This window comes from Hypanus sabinus, chromosome 7 (assembly GCF_030144855.1).
Source record: "Hypanus sabinus isolate sHypSab1 chromosome 7, sHypSab1.hap1, whole genome shotgun sequence".
Taxonomy (NCBI): Eukaryota; Metazoa; Chordata; class Chondrichthyes; order Myliobatiformes; family Dasyatidae; genus Hypanus; species Hypanus sabinus.
In genome coordinates this window covers 75,200,461-75,216,037 of record NC_082712.1, presented here as the reverse complement: position 1 = coordinate 75,216,037, position 15,577 = coordinate 75,200,461, and positions in this window count along the sequence as shown.

Here is a 15,577-nt window from a genome sequence, read left to right as displayed (position 1 = left end):
ACTGGGAGTGTGGGAAATCTCCCACTGCCTGTTCCTCAAAAACTTGGGAGGTGGTTTAGGACAGTCCTGACCTACAAAGGAGCCCCAGATTGAGTGACTGTGATACCATTCTGCAGGGAGCAGGGGTCTGGAGACAGGGACAGCAAGGGTGTACGGACTCTTCACTCATCAACCCTCCTCAGCCTAGCTTCCGTTGTGGGTCACTGCCCTGGCTCAAGGCTGCCCACTGGCAGCAGAAATCTAATGGGACAACGAAAGCTCGCCACCAGCCTGGGGACAGTGGACTGCCTGTTCCCACCATGCCAGCTGTAAATATCACCGCCGCCAGACCCTTACATAACTACTGGAACCATAACCTGAAGCCAGTTCAGCCCATCAACACTCCCACCTGGTCACTGGCACACAGTAATAAGTCTTGCCCACATCATTGGCGAAACAACACTCCCCCGTTTTGACAACGGATTCAAGCTTCATGTTTACTTACCACATGTACATCAAAACAATGAAATATGTTGTTTGCATTAGCAACCAATACACCTGAGGGTGTGCTGGGGCAGCACATTAGTGTAGCCACATGTTCGGGCACCAACACAGCAGGCCCACAAATATACAGTAGTTTTGCAAAGATGGTCACCCATGATTGTTCATATCATCAATTTAGGCCAGTTACGCCAAGCACAAGGCCCACAGTTGCCGGTTTTCACTATCAGCAGCATCTACTTTGCAATGAACCACCTTTTATTTCTCTGTCATAATTCTCCGTACTTTGACGGAATTTGGCTTCTCTCTGCCTGACTTTGTGGTAGGCCTACATTTCTGACTGCCAAAGGAAATGAGATCAGGAAGATATTTTCCATGAGTCTATGTGTGTCACCAAACTCCCAAAGCCTCTCATTACCACAGGGATATGTATTAAGTGCTTCTCACTCACTCACTCTCCCTCTCCCAGGGGAAGGTAATGGTGACACAATCTTCAGCACCCATTTTCTCAGCCAGTGCTCTGAAGATCAATGATATACCTTTGAACTGTTGTGAAGGGTGACACAGTTAAAACAACAGCATATGTCTCAGTCTCAAATGTGCCTACCCTGAGTGTTCACGGTGATTAATCATTTTGTCATGGGAACATAAATTAATTTACATAAAATTAGTTTTAAACATCTTACGGCATGAGAATACTTCTGCAGCGTGTCCCAGCAGCCACCAGAAACAATGAAATCATCACTCATGACCTCACTTCCTGTTAAACATATTCCAGAGGAGTCCAAAAGGTTGGAAAAATCACAGCTCATAAACATGACCCACTGCAGTGTATGGACTAACTAACCTGACCACCTCCACAGAACTTATCCTCGTCACAGCACACCGGGGCACACAACAACACAAGCACACATGCATCTTCCCCTTGGGTTTATTGCTATTACTGACTCTTCCTCAGCCCCATGAAGGTTGACACATTTTCTCTTCAGCTTGGATTACTTATGTGTTCATTGTCAGTGACTTGTTGTACAGCCATACTCTCAGTCTGTCACAATCAAAGACATGTGCATCAATACTTTGTAATATTTACTGCCCTTTGCCTTCTGGGAAGCCAGTTTAAGCATAGCACTACTGATGCCCACAATCACTGCTAAAAGCTTCCTCTCCCGAGTTCTTTCAGTTCTAAGAAAGGTAAAAGTGAAGGCATTCTCAGCAATAAATCCAAACTGTGAAACTGTGATATTTCAGTATTTTATAGAACGTGGCCTGCACAACAAAGCTCGGGTAAATGTAAAATAATTACAGACTGCTGCAACTTATGTATATCATGCTAAAGGAACAATTTAATTATTCAGGACTTTGCAGAGATGGGCCGAACAGCAAGAAGAGAAAAATTAGGAAAACAAAGTGAAAAAGTAACAAAATGGAAAACAATGCAACAAAGGATGTTTTCAGTTTCAGTGAAGCCAGCACATTTTATGTCAATGTTGAAAGGTATAACCGAAGGAACTATAAATAGATGATCTGGTCAATACCATAATGTAGTTTGTGGGAATTTGATGAGTATGAACTGCCACTGTGTATTTACTTATTGGTCTCTCCTATTACAATTCCAAAGTACTCCATTGACCAGGCTAGGACATGCAAAAAATATGACACAAATGCAAACTTTATTTTTACCTCAAAACACCAAGTAAGATAAACAGCTCCGGTCTCTGAAATGAGACAAGGGATTTGATTCGACCTGATCCAAAGCTAGGTCCTCTGTGGTTTATAACAAGTCATTTTAACAGATAGTGAGACAGGGAAAACTATGCAAAGCCATCAGCTATTGGCACAGCCCATCAAAAGCAATGTAAGTACCTCATCTCAGCTTCCTCCTGAGAGCCCAGTCATTTGAGAAGCTCATGTTCAGCCTATTCGATTCACTCCACATTATATCAAGAAACAGCTGAGAGCAAAGACTACAGAAGCAGACAACAATCCAACTGTAGTACGAAAGACCTGTGCTTCAGAGCTGGCTGTCCAATCGGCTTGAATACAGTCACAGCACTGGCACTTATCTGACAATGTGCAAACTATACCAAATAGGTTCAAGCTGACCAATTTCCACCAAACCACTTTATCCACAATCATCAGAGAAGCAGTGGAAGTCGTCATGAACAATACTATCAGGTGACAATAACCTGCCCATCAATATCTAGGTTAGGTTTGTAAGGACCAGTTGGCCTCAGACCTCATCATAAACTTGTTTCAAATATAGACCTAGACGGCACATCAAGGCAGCATTTGGCTGAGGTGGGCATCCGGTAAAACTGATCCCAAAGGAAATTACACTGTCACAATAACATCACAAGTTCACAGATATACAGATATTGGAAGGGAAGTAAGAAAGAATAAAACAAAATGTTATCCCAAACAGGGGGTAGGTCATCACTTCCCCGGCTATAGATTGACTCGATATAGAGCCTAATGGCCGAGGGTGAGAATGACCTCATATGGCACTCTTTGGAGCAGTGCAGTTGTCTTAGACGATCACTAAAAGTGTTCCCCTGTTTAGCCAAGACGGCATGTAGAGAGTGAGAAACTTTGTCCAGAATTGCCAGGATTTTTCACAGGGTCCTTTGTTCTACCGCAGCCTCCAGTATGTCCATTTTGACTCCTATAACAGACCCAGCCTTTCCAATCAGTTTACTGAGCTGCTGGCATCACCCATGTTGATGCCAGTGCCCTAGCACACCACTGGATAGAAGATCCTAAGAACATGTCCATTGATTGTGAAATCAGTTCAGAATTCCTATGAATGAAGTTATCCACACACAAGATAAAGCAACCTACGAGCAAATGGGCTCCATTGGCATCCATCACTCCAGGCAGGAAATGGGCTCCATTGGCATCCATCACTCCAGGCAGGAAATGGGCTCCATTGGCATCCATCACTCCAGGCAGGAAATGGGGTCCGTTGGCAACTATCACTCCAGGCAGGAAATGGGCTCCATTGGCATGCATCACTCTGGGCAGGAAATTGATAGCTAATCCACTTCACTATATAGCATGTGTGTTAATCCACCATGTGTGTGTTAATAGAGTTAGTACATTCTGTTGCAATTATACGCCTGATATGGCAAGAAGTGCAACACCAGATGTGACAACGGACTCAATTGTTTTAGACTCTCCCTAAGACCACACTTCTGTTTTCTTCCCTTCCTGACTACACTCCACTTACAACAAGGAATTCCCTTGTTCTTCATCCTCACTTTCAATGGGAAAGGTGATTTTCGAGGGTGGAGTGGTGGGAGCAGAATGGTAGTTAGTTAAAAGATTGAGATACCAAGATGCCATTAATTCTGCTTCTCTTCAATCTGTAATGTTCATAAGAGCAATCCTAAAAGATTCTGTTCCCTTTCCCACACCGCAGATATAGATTTATAATAAGGGGCGACCCATGTAAAATGGAGGTCAGGAGTATCTTTGGGATTTTCTGCCAGAGCTGGAAGCAGCCTTTAAATATATTCAAGGCAGAGACTGGCAAATATCTTCACCACAAGGAAATCAAAGAGTAAGAGAAGAGCAAAGGAAAGTGATGTTCAAGATTGAATCAGCAATGATCTTATTTAATGGCTTACTCCAGCTTCTTATTTTGTGGCAAGGCCCTGGTCCCAACACTGATGTGACTGAAATATGGACACAGTTTTCAAGAATCATACATACACTTTGACAGTATTGAGTAGTTCTTTGTATAAACTTGCTGGAGATAGTCCTAGCATCAGGGAGACCCAATTCCATCTGATCCAAAATACAGCCATTGCTCCTTCATTCCATCAGTATCATAACTGCTTTAGCAGAGGTTCCAATCCTATCTGAAATAATACTGAATGAAATCAATAATTACCACTCATGCAACAGAAAATACTACAGTTCATCAAACAGCATCTCTGGAGAGAGGAAGACAGTTAACTTTTCTGAACAACGAACTCTCATCAGAACAAGGAACACATGAAGAGCTATTCTCTGGCAAGTCCACATCAGACATGTGGAGAGTGTTTAAGGATCAATTGCACTGAGTACAGGAAAAGTATGTTCCTCTTAAAAGTAAAGACAGGGATGGAAAGTAATAGAATCTTGAATGTCCAGAGAGGTGATGAATTTAGTCAAAAAGAAAAAGGAAAAGTATGTAAAGCTTTGGAAGTTAGGATCAAACAGAGCACATGAGGAGTATAAAGAAGCCAGAAAAGAACTAAAGAAGGGAATTAGGAAAGTCAGGTGGGGCCATGAAACATCCTTGACAAGTAGGATTAAGGTGAATCCCAGGGCACTTTATATATACATCAAGAGCAAGAGGTTAACTACGGAGACTTGGGAGAGGGTGGGTTCACCCTAGGATAAAGGGGGGAACATTTGCATGGATACAGAGAATGTGAGTAAGATACTTAATGAGTACTTTGCTTCAGGATTTACCAAGGAAAATTAAGAGGACCAAGGAGAACAGTGTTGAGTGTATAAATACATTAGGGTGTTTAGAGGTCAAGGAAGAGGAAGTGTTGGGCCTCCTAATGAGAATTAAGATGGATGTCCCCAAGGGCCTGATGGGATTTACCCCACATTATTGAAGGAGGTAAGAGATGAGATTGTCCTCTCTTACCACAGGTAAGGTCCCGGAGGACTGTTGAGTGGCTAATATTGTACCTCTATATAAGAAGGAAACAAGGGTAATTCCTGGCAACTATAGACCAAAGAGTCTCACATCAGTTGTAGGGTAATTGTTAGAGAAAATTCTTAAGGGTAGTATATATGCACATTTGGAAATCCATGGCCTGATTAGGGAGAGCCAGCATGGCTTTGTACGGGGCAGATCATGCTGTACCAACATGACTGAGTTTTTTTGACAAGCTGATTAGAGAGATTGATATAAGTAGGGTACAGGATTTTGTCTACATGGATTTTAAAAAGGCGTTTTGACAATGTCTCTCATGGGAGGCTAATCCAGAATATTAAGATGTATGGGATCCATGGTGAACTGGCTATTTAGATTCAGATAGGGGGTAGTGGTTGAAGGGATTTATTTGAGCTGGATGTCTGTAATTAGTGGTGTTCCGCAGGGATCTGTGCTGGGACTCTGCTGCTGGTGATGTACATAAATGACCTGGAGTATTGAATACAGTTGTGGTCAGCCCACTATAGAGAGGATATTGAGACTTTGGAGAGGGTGCAGAAGAAGTTCACCAGGTTCACCAGAAGGCATGTGCTATCACAAGAGACTGCGTACACTTGGGTTGTTTTCTCTGGAGCGCTGGAGGCTGAAGTGAGATTGGATAGAGGTTTAAAGGATGAGAGAGGATGATGATGACTTATCCTAATGCTGAAGAGAGATCATTGTTCTTCTCTCCACAGAATACTCCAATATTTTTACAAAAGATTTCTGCATCTGATTCAAATATAAGAATGAAAAGTGGACTGCAAGAACAATGAGCAAGCAGAGACAAATGTGTGATTGTCATATAGTTTAAGCTAGGCAATTTTCATTTCTTAAAATCTCATCTTTGTGTTCAGATTTTTGTAAGATTTCACCATTCTCCACCTCAATATTCTCTTTCAGCTGAGACAGTTACAAAAGTCTCCGCATTTTTCCAGTCCAGCCATTTGATCATTCCAAATATAGTCAGTCCATCTATCAATTGAGGATGTGCCTTCAGCTGCTAAGGCCCATTACTGAAAGACTTTTCAGAAACCTTTCTACTCATCTTCCTCAAGGATATTCCATCAAGTCTGCCTTTGGCTAAGCTTTAAGTCTTGGCCTTGATATCTTCCATTATGTCTCAATTTCAAACTACCTGGGGACATTTTACACATTAATGACGTCTTATAAACAAGACGTTGCTGATTTGTTATCTCCACTAACAAAACTCACAAAATCAACACACAATGTATTGCAAATTACAGTCTGGGACTATACGCAGGGTGGTGATTCAATCGTTGCTCAAGCTATTCCCAGACTAATACTAAAGAATCTGAGTGAAAATTAGAATTTCTTCTAAAACATTTGTGATCTGGAATGGACTTCTGGATTTGGAATCTGCTGAAATAAGATTCAACAAGCACTTTCAAAATGTATTTGAAGTACACTCAATGGCTACTGAGTGTACATTCAACAAGTACACTCTTTAATGCAAATATTGAATCAGCCAATCATTTGGCAGCAACTCAATGCAGAAATGATCAAGAGGTTCACTGTTGTTCAGACCAAACATCAGAATGGAGAAGAAATGTGATCCATTTGACTTGAATGGTGGAATGATTGTTGCTGCCGGACGGGGTGGTTTGAGTATCTCAGAAACTGCTCATCTCCTGGAATTTTCACACAAAACAATCTCTAGATTTTACAGAGAATGGTGCGAGAAAACAAAAAAAAACTTGTGAACGGTAGTTCTGTGGGCGAAAAGGCCTTGTTAATGAGACAGGTCAGAAGAGACCTCTGGTTCAAGCTGACAGGAAGGTGACAGTAACTCAAATAACCACACGTTACAGAAGTGGTGTGCAGAAGAGCATCTCTGAATGCACAGCACGTCAATCCTTGAAGTGGAGGGGCTATAGCCGCAGAAGACAACAGACATACACTCAGTGGCCGTTTTATTAGATACAAGAAGTATCTAATAAAGTAGACAGAGAGTGTATATTAAATATATTTAAAGTGGAATTGTACACAAGCAAAGGAGCAAGAAGCAAAAGGGGTGTGACCACCAAAACAGCACGACATCTAACTGCGCACGAGCCGCAAGGACCCTACTGTGGTGGGCTGAGCACCACTCTGCAGCAGTGATGCAGGAAGCATTTCTCAAGGATTGTGCTTTAACCACTTTGATCCTCCACACAACTGAACAATTCCAGGAGGTTCCAGTCCCCCCAACCCCCCACACAAGGTAACTCACGACCATTTTTTTAAAATTTATGGCACAATTTATTGCCCATCTCAAGACCTCAAGGAAGTGGGAGGGAGCTTCCTCCACCTCATTCTGAGCACCAGATAAGCCCCAATCATACCATGGATTAAAATCATGATTGAATGAGGAGAGTACATAGAACTACAGGATAGTTCAGTCTGATTGAGTCAATAATTATCTCTTCCTCCTCCCATTATCAACAACAGTGGTCAACTCCGATCAACAGTTAAGTGTCCAAAGACTAGTCTCAGGGTCCTTGACAAACCTGAGGGTAGCACATACACCGTAAATGGCAAGGAAAAGGGAGACTGGATAGACTGAGACTTCCTTTCCTTGAGCGTAGGAAGCCAAAGGTCAATGCAGGTATATATAAAATCATGAGGGACTCAAAAAAGGTTCAGCTCACCTCATTACAGAAAGGATGAGGATACTCTAGCAAGAGTGCAGAGGAGATTTACAAGGATGTTGCCTGGATTGGAGGGAGTACCTTATGAGAACAGGTTGAGTAAACTTGGCCTTTTCTCCTTGGAGTGACAGAAAATGAGAGGTGACCTGATAGAGGTGTATAAGATGATGACGGACATTGATCTTGTGGACAGTCAGAGGCTTTTTCCCACAGCTGAAGTGGCTAACATGAGGAGGCATAGTTTTAAGGTGCTTGGAAATGGGTACCAAGTGGATGTCAGGGGTAAGTTTTTCACACAGAGAGTTGTGGGTGCATGGAATGGGCTGCCGGCGACACTGGTGGAAGTGGATACAATAGGGTCTTTTAAGAGAGTCTTAGGTAGCTACATGGAGCTTAGAAAAATAGAGGGCTATGTGGTAGGGAAATTCTAGGCAGTTTCTAGAGTAGGTTACATGGTCGGTACAACATTGTGGGCCAAAGGGCCTGTAATATGTTCAATGTATATTCAGTTTCCCCCACTTCTCCCACAATGTCAGGGAGTGTAAAACTAGAGAGTATAAATTTAAATTGAGGTATAAAGGGGGCTTGGGTAGAAAGGTTTAAAAGGATGTGGGTGAAAAATGGGACCAGATCAGTTAGGCAACTAGGTGGCACGGTGAGTTGTCTGGTTTCCATGCTGTATAACCTGTGACTCTAGGTGACTTTCCTGACTGCATTCAGTGCTCTCAGCTGCATATCCAACAATTCACATCAGAGCTCCCCTGTGACCAATATCACGCAGCCACCACTCTCCCACCCCAGCCTGGCCACCCTGCTCCTTCCACAACCACAGTATAACCTTAGCTTATGAAAGGTTCTCAATAATGATCTATTTAACTGGGCCTATACTTGCTTTAAAGTACGGAAATGAGGGCTCTAAACCTTCCAATGCACTTCAGCTCCCCCCACCCCCCATGACTGGGTAATGGAGCGTGACCAATAATTAGATTTTTCCTTGAACTATCTGGTTCCAGGGAACCAAAAACATGCCTTGATATGGAATGGATGGGTTCCAGCTTTGTGATGGTTCCTCACCTACAAGTTGCTTAGAGGCACAGTTTCAACGTGAAGCCTTGCCAAGAGAAAAGTTCGTATCGTCCTCATATTCAGCATCAGTACTGGCTCAGTAGGTAGCAAAAAGCTTAGACAGACTCTCCCCGTGCAGTACTTACAGCCATCCCATTTTCAAAGGGGCAATACCGAGGGAAAGCTGTGCTGTTGAGCAGACAATGCTGAGGGAGCACCACACTGTTGGGAGGGGCAGTACTGGGGAAGTCAAGTGCTGTGCTATTGGAGACGCAATACAGGAGGAATGCTGCACGGAAAAGTAGTAAAGAGTAAACAATGTACCATCAGAGACGCAGCACTGAGGGAATGTTACACTGTTTGAGGCAATACTGCGGGACAGCTACACAGCCAGACAGTGCAGAGAGAGGGTGTAACACTGTTCAAGGTGCCATCTTTTGAAGGATTCTGTAAACAAAAACCTTACAGTTCTGGGTTTAAAATCTATCACTGAACCTGTACTTTTACCAAAAGACATCACCTGCTGATTGTGTGTGTGTGTGTGTGTGTGTGTGTGTGTGTGTGTGCGTGCGTGCGTGCGTGCGTGTGTGTGTGTGTGTAATATATATATATATATATATATATGCGCACGGGTTCATGTGACTGAAAACTACCTGCTGTGTTTTCTATATTACAACAGTGATGGAACTTTAAATTGGCTGCAAAGCACTTTAATGACTTTCTTTGGCTTCAAAAAATCATTAAAAAGCAAGCCGTTAGTATTTATGAGTCAGGAGGATTCATCAATCTCCAGCCTTCATATGGCATTTCATGACACACCAGTTCAACCTGAGTCATACAGTATCTCCACTGGACCATCCACCTTAACGTTACTGTGATTCCACAATGAAAATGTTGTTGAGATCAGGTTCCAAAGTAACTTCAGTACTAAATGAGTTTAAACCTAGCTTCCATCTATTGTATTTGATCTTCCATGAAGACTTATTTACATTTAGTCTTCCAATGTGAATGACTCAAAGTGGAACAGAGTTTGACATTCCTCTGTTTCGCCCATAATTTAACTCTTTTCCCAGTGTCATTCAAGTGAACCTGCACTGCATATCTGCCAAGCCCAACATATTTCCCAAGGAACTGACCACCAGTTAGCGACTTCATCCTTTTGAGCACCAATGTTAATGAAAACTCTCCAGGATTTCCACCAGGAGGGATACTCCTCAAAGTGTGATCTCTCCTTCGGTCATTGACCTCCTCAGCAATCTTTGAGGTGGTTTCATATCCAGTGATAGTAAATTGTTCAGTTAGGAAATTGAACAATGCTTCTTGAATAATGCTTTTTGCAGTCACTTTTAAAGATCTGAAATTTACTTTTCCCATAGGTGGAAGACTGGATACTTCATTAAAAATAAATCCATTTCCGATAATTGCTTTTTAATACTTCAAGATAAATAGTTAATACCAGATGATGGTGACAGTGCTGACGACCATCACATCATGAAAGGATGTCCCATGTTTGTGATTATGCAAATACTTTAAGGGGTATCTTGATATGTTGTAGATATGAGGCAATCTAGAGTACATATTGGATACTATGCACTCAAAACAAAGGTTTACTGTCTTACAGGGAGCAGTAGATCCCAACATACTGGGATGAAGGTAGCACCAGATAGCAAGCCTATGATCCTGCAGGGAGACATCAGTGCTGAGATCATTCAAGGCAAACTTACGCAGAACCATCAAACAACTGGTAGTCTCCTGCTCCTCAAATCAATAAACAAGTGTCTGAGTCCAGTGTTGATCCTAAGTACACAAAGCTAATGCCCCATCACTTTGGGGCTGTGAGACTTCTATTTATAATCAATAACAGTAATCCACCGCAACATTTAACTAGATCTCTTTATACATTTATTAAGTGCAGTATTATGATATCAGGATTTTCAACAGTAACTTTCTGAAGGAAAAAAAGAGTAAATACTTAAAAAGAAGAAAAATCTACGTGGCTAGAAAGGGACTACTTGAGGAAGGAGCTCTGTTAAGAAGCTGACAGTTGGTGAGCTGAACGGTCTCCTGTACTCGACACCAATGCCACTAAATGAATGTAAGCTTTGATCCTTTTGTCTAATAAAAGAACCATCATGATCTTTTTGAGAATGCACAGCTAACTTTTACACCTTCTTATCTTCAACACAAAGCCCCAAGAAATCCTCATTCACAGATTTGTCCATCAACTTCACTAAATTGAACAATTAAAACTGTTTAACTTTACAGAGTTTCTTCAGTAATTTCAGAATCTGGGATATGAGAAGCATTATGGTCCTGGTGAGGCTGGAGTGACGCATGCAGACCGATCTCCTTGCACAGAAATCCTTTTAAACAGCATTTTACTTCTCAGTTCTGTCGCTAAATCTGGCAGTAAATAAAATCTGTTTTGCTTGAAGTCCCTTCATCAAGCTTCTCAATAAGGTTGTGGTGTTTTTTTTTAAACACTCCCTTCTTCTCTCATCATAAAGCCCTCGAGTTAATCTTTCTGTAGATTTATTTGAACTAAGAGGTACACCAGATTGGAACTTCAGGGAGTTGGAGTAACTGAATGTCACTGACATTCAACGCTGCTAAATAAAACAGCCCATCCAATGCTTGCAATAGCATACCAACTAAAATAAAAACCACTGTTTGACCACTTTGAGTGGCAGACCAATTATCCACTGCCATGCACTGTTAAACTGTACATTTCTGGACCTGATCATACTCTCTAGATGTTGATAAAACCTCTCCCCCTTAATTGGAAGGAGCACTTCATGATTTGCCTCCTTATCTCTCACATGAATTAAATAGGGTGTATATTCCTGCTTTTACTATATGTTAGTGTTATTTTAGGTTTTATGTGTTATTTGGTTTGATTTGGTAGGTTATTTTTTTGGGTCTGGGAACACTCAAAAATTTTTCCCATATAAATTAATGGTAATTGCTTCAATTCTGAATCACTTTAAACATAAAATGGCTCATGCAGGGGTTCTCAATTCATAGCAAGCCATTTGCAAGATTACGCTGTAAAACCAAGGGCTTTCTGCCCCTTGAAGAAATTCTCGCATTCACTAGAATAATTACTTATTTGGATTTCATTCACTGTCCATTCACTCCATTCACCATTAATCTGCGCACTGGACAACAAAGATTTTGCTTCCTGAATACCTTTAGATGTATCTTACAAATTTTGGGCTACTGATCATGAAAATCACCATGAAGTTTCCCTATCATGCACCATTTTTTTAAATATGTTTATTAAGTCAATTCAAATGTTGCCTACAATGTAAGCTGGAAAGTTTCCTATCTTGTCCAGGCATGCTTAGGCGGCATGGCTACTGCATGGCAGGACAGGTTTTAGTAATAATTACAGGTCCCCCCCACCAAATCTGAAGGTAGGGCGTTCCTATGAAACTGTTTGTAAACCAAGATGTCATAAAGCGAAGAAGCAATTACCATTAATTTATATGGGAAAAATTTTTGAGTGTTCCCAGACCCAAAAAAATAACCTACCAAATCAAACCAAATAACACATAAAACCTAAAATAACACTAACATATAGTAAAAGCAGGAATGATATGATAAATATACACCCTATTTAAAGTAGAAATATTGAATGCACTGTGTAGTTTCACTTAACAAAATCAGGAAGACAGCGAGCCAAAATCGATTTGGAGGGAAAAAATCAGCACATACATGCCTACGCACGTACACGCATGCGCAAACAACTGCCCGCACAAGGTTTCACAGTCATTGTAGGCTTTCTCGGGGTAAACACACATATAAAGCAGGCCTTTTTTTTTGTAAAAGCAAAAATCCTCTTTGGTTAGCGAAAACAGGTACTAATGTTGGTCTTCAGCGAGTTGTCATAAAGCAAACATTCAAAAAACGGGGGACACCTGTATTGGGTTCAGGACTGTAAGGATGGAATTTGCTGTCACCAGGCACAAAAATTTCTATGAAGGATTTTGATATTTGAGACAGATGCTTCCCAGAATAACTGATGCCAAGATTAAGGAAAGCATTTTTGTTGGTCCACAAACCAAACAGGTCATCAATGACAGGCAATTTGAAGAATTTCTAGTGGGATCGGAGAAAATCACATGGAAGGCACTCAAGGAAGTTGTTGAAATTTTTCTCGACATCTACAGAGCATCAAACTACATGCAGCTGGTTGAAAGCATGCTTCAAGCATATAAAACCATGAAATGCAACATGTCACTAAAGATTCATTTTCTGCATTCCCATTTAGACTTCTTCCCTGCAAATCTTGGTGCTGTTAGTGATGAGCATGGTGAAAGGTTTCACCAGGACATTGCGGTCATGGAGAAAAGATACCAGGGCAACTGGAATCCATCAGTGCTGGCGAATTATTGTTGGACAAATAAGTGAGAAGCCTCAGACACTGAGTACAAATTAAAATCATTAACAAAATATTTTTAACTTAGCTGGACTGTTGCAAAACATCAGCACCATTATGCAATTAAACACATTATATTCATTAGAAGTTAATTTGTTGTTTCTCCAAATTCCTACAACTATTCTGAAATTACATTTGTGTTCATCTTCAAGCAGTCTATCATAAATAAAAAAAATTCTGAGGAAGCAACAATTTTGAAAAAAATTGTTGTCCAGCTGACGACACTACACTGATTGGTCTAATCTCAGATAATAATGAGGCAGCCTATAGAGAAGATTTCATCATCCTGACACAGTGGTGTCAAGAAAACAACCTCTTCCTCAATATCACAAAAACAAAAGAGGTGGTTGTGGACTCCAGGAGGAATGGAGACAGACTAACCCCTACTGACATCAACGGATCTGGGGTTGAGAGGGTGAACAGCTTTAAGTTCCTCGGCATAAACATCACCGAGGATCTCACGTGATCTGTACATACCGGCTATGTGGTGAAAAACGCACAACAGCACCTCTTTCACCTCAAACAGTTGAAGAAGTTTGGTAATGGGCCCCCAAATTCTAAGAATTTTCTACAGGGGCACAATTGAGAGTATCCTGACTGGCTGCATCACTGCCTGGTATGGGAACTGTACCTCTGTTAATTGCAGGATTCTGCAGAGAGTGATGCAGACAGCCCAGGGTATCTGTAGATGTGAACTTCACACTATTCAGGACATTTACAAAGACAGGTGTGTAAAAAGGTCCTGAAGGATCACTGGAGACCTGAGTCAACACAACCACAAACTGTTCCAGCTGCTGCCATCCGGGAAATGGTACCACAGCATAAAAGCCAGGACCAACAGGCTCTGGGCCAGTTTCTTCCACCAGGCCATCAGACTGATTAATTCACACCGATACAATTGTACTTCTATGTCATATTGACTATCCTGTTGTACATACTATTTATTATAAATTACTATTAATGGCACATTGCACACTTAGACAGAGACATAACATAAAGGTTTTTATTCCTCATGTATGTGAAGGATATAAGTAATAAAGTCAATTCAATTCAGTTCAATTCATTCACTCTAAACCAGTGAAACATTGTGTCTATATCACTTTTAAGTTAACACTGGAATCAGTGGGAAGGGGTTCAACACTCATAACGTTGCAAGAAGATGAGGTGATGAAGAACGGTTTTGGCACACAGGCCTGCATCAATGAGTACAGAAGTTGGGATATTATTCAAGATTCAAAAACTTTATTGTCATTCTAACCGTACATCAGCTCTGCAGGGCAGAATGAGACAACATCTCCCAGGAGCAGTGCAATCATAACATAACAAATGCAACATTAAATAATAAACATAACAATAAATAGTAAAACACAACAGCCACATGTCAGTTAAAAACAAGTTATAAGTGTCCAAAGGAGAGTCAGGTAGAGCAGCCATTTAGCAGTCTGACTGCCTGTGGGAGGAAGCTGTTTAGTAGCCTTGTGGTTTTAATTTTGATGCTCCTGTAACGTTTACCTGATGGCAGAAGAACAAAGAGTCAATGGAGAGGGTGTGAGGGGTCTTTAATGATGTACCGTGTCTTCTGGAGGCATCGACTGTGAAAGAGGTCTTGGACAGAAGGTAGGGAGACCCCAATAACCTTCTCTGCTCCCCTAACCACCCTCTGCAAGGCTTTTTTGTTGGCAGCACTGCAGCTGGAGTACCAGGCTGTGATGCAAAAGGTCAGCGCACTCTCAACCACGCCTCTGTAGAATGTAGTTAAGATGTTAGTGGGGAGTGATGCTTGTTTAAGTTTCCTCAAAAAGTGCAATCTCTGCTGGGTTCATTTCACAATCCCAGTGGTGTTCCTGGACCAGGTGAGATTGCCCGAGATCTGCACCCCAAGGAACTTGACGTTTTCCACTCTCTCCACTGTGGAGCCGCTGATGCTGAGGGGTGTGTGCTCAGGCTGAGACCGTCTGAAATCAACGATCATCTCCTTGGTTTTGGTGACATTAGGCATCAAGTTGTTGTCACTGCACCAGCTCTCTAGGTGTTTGACATCCTCCCTGTACATTGTTACATCATTTTTGCTGATGAGCCCCACCACTGTGGTATCATCAGCAAATTTAATGATCAGGTTCGCCTTGAATCTGGCTGCACAGTCATGTGTTAGCACTGTAAACAGCAATGGGCTGAGCACACAGCCTTGTGTGCTCAGTATGATGGAGTCAGAGATGTTCCTGCCAACACGGACTGACTGTGGTCTCT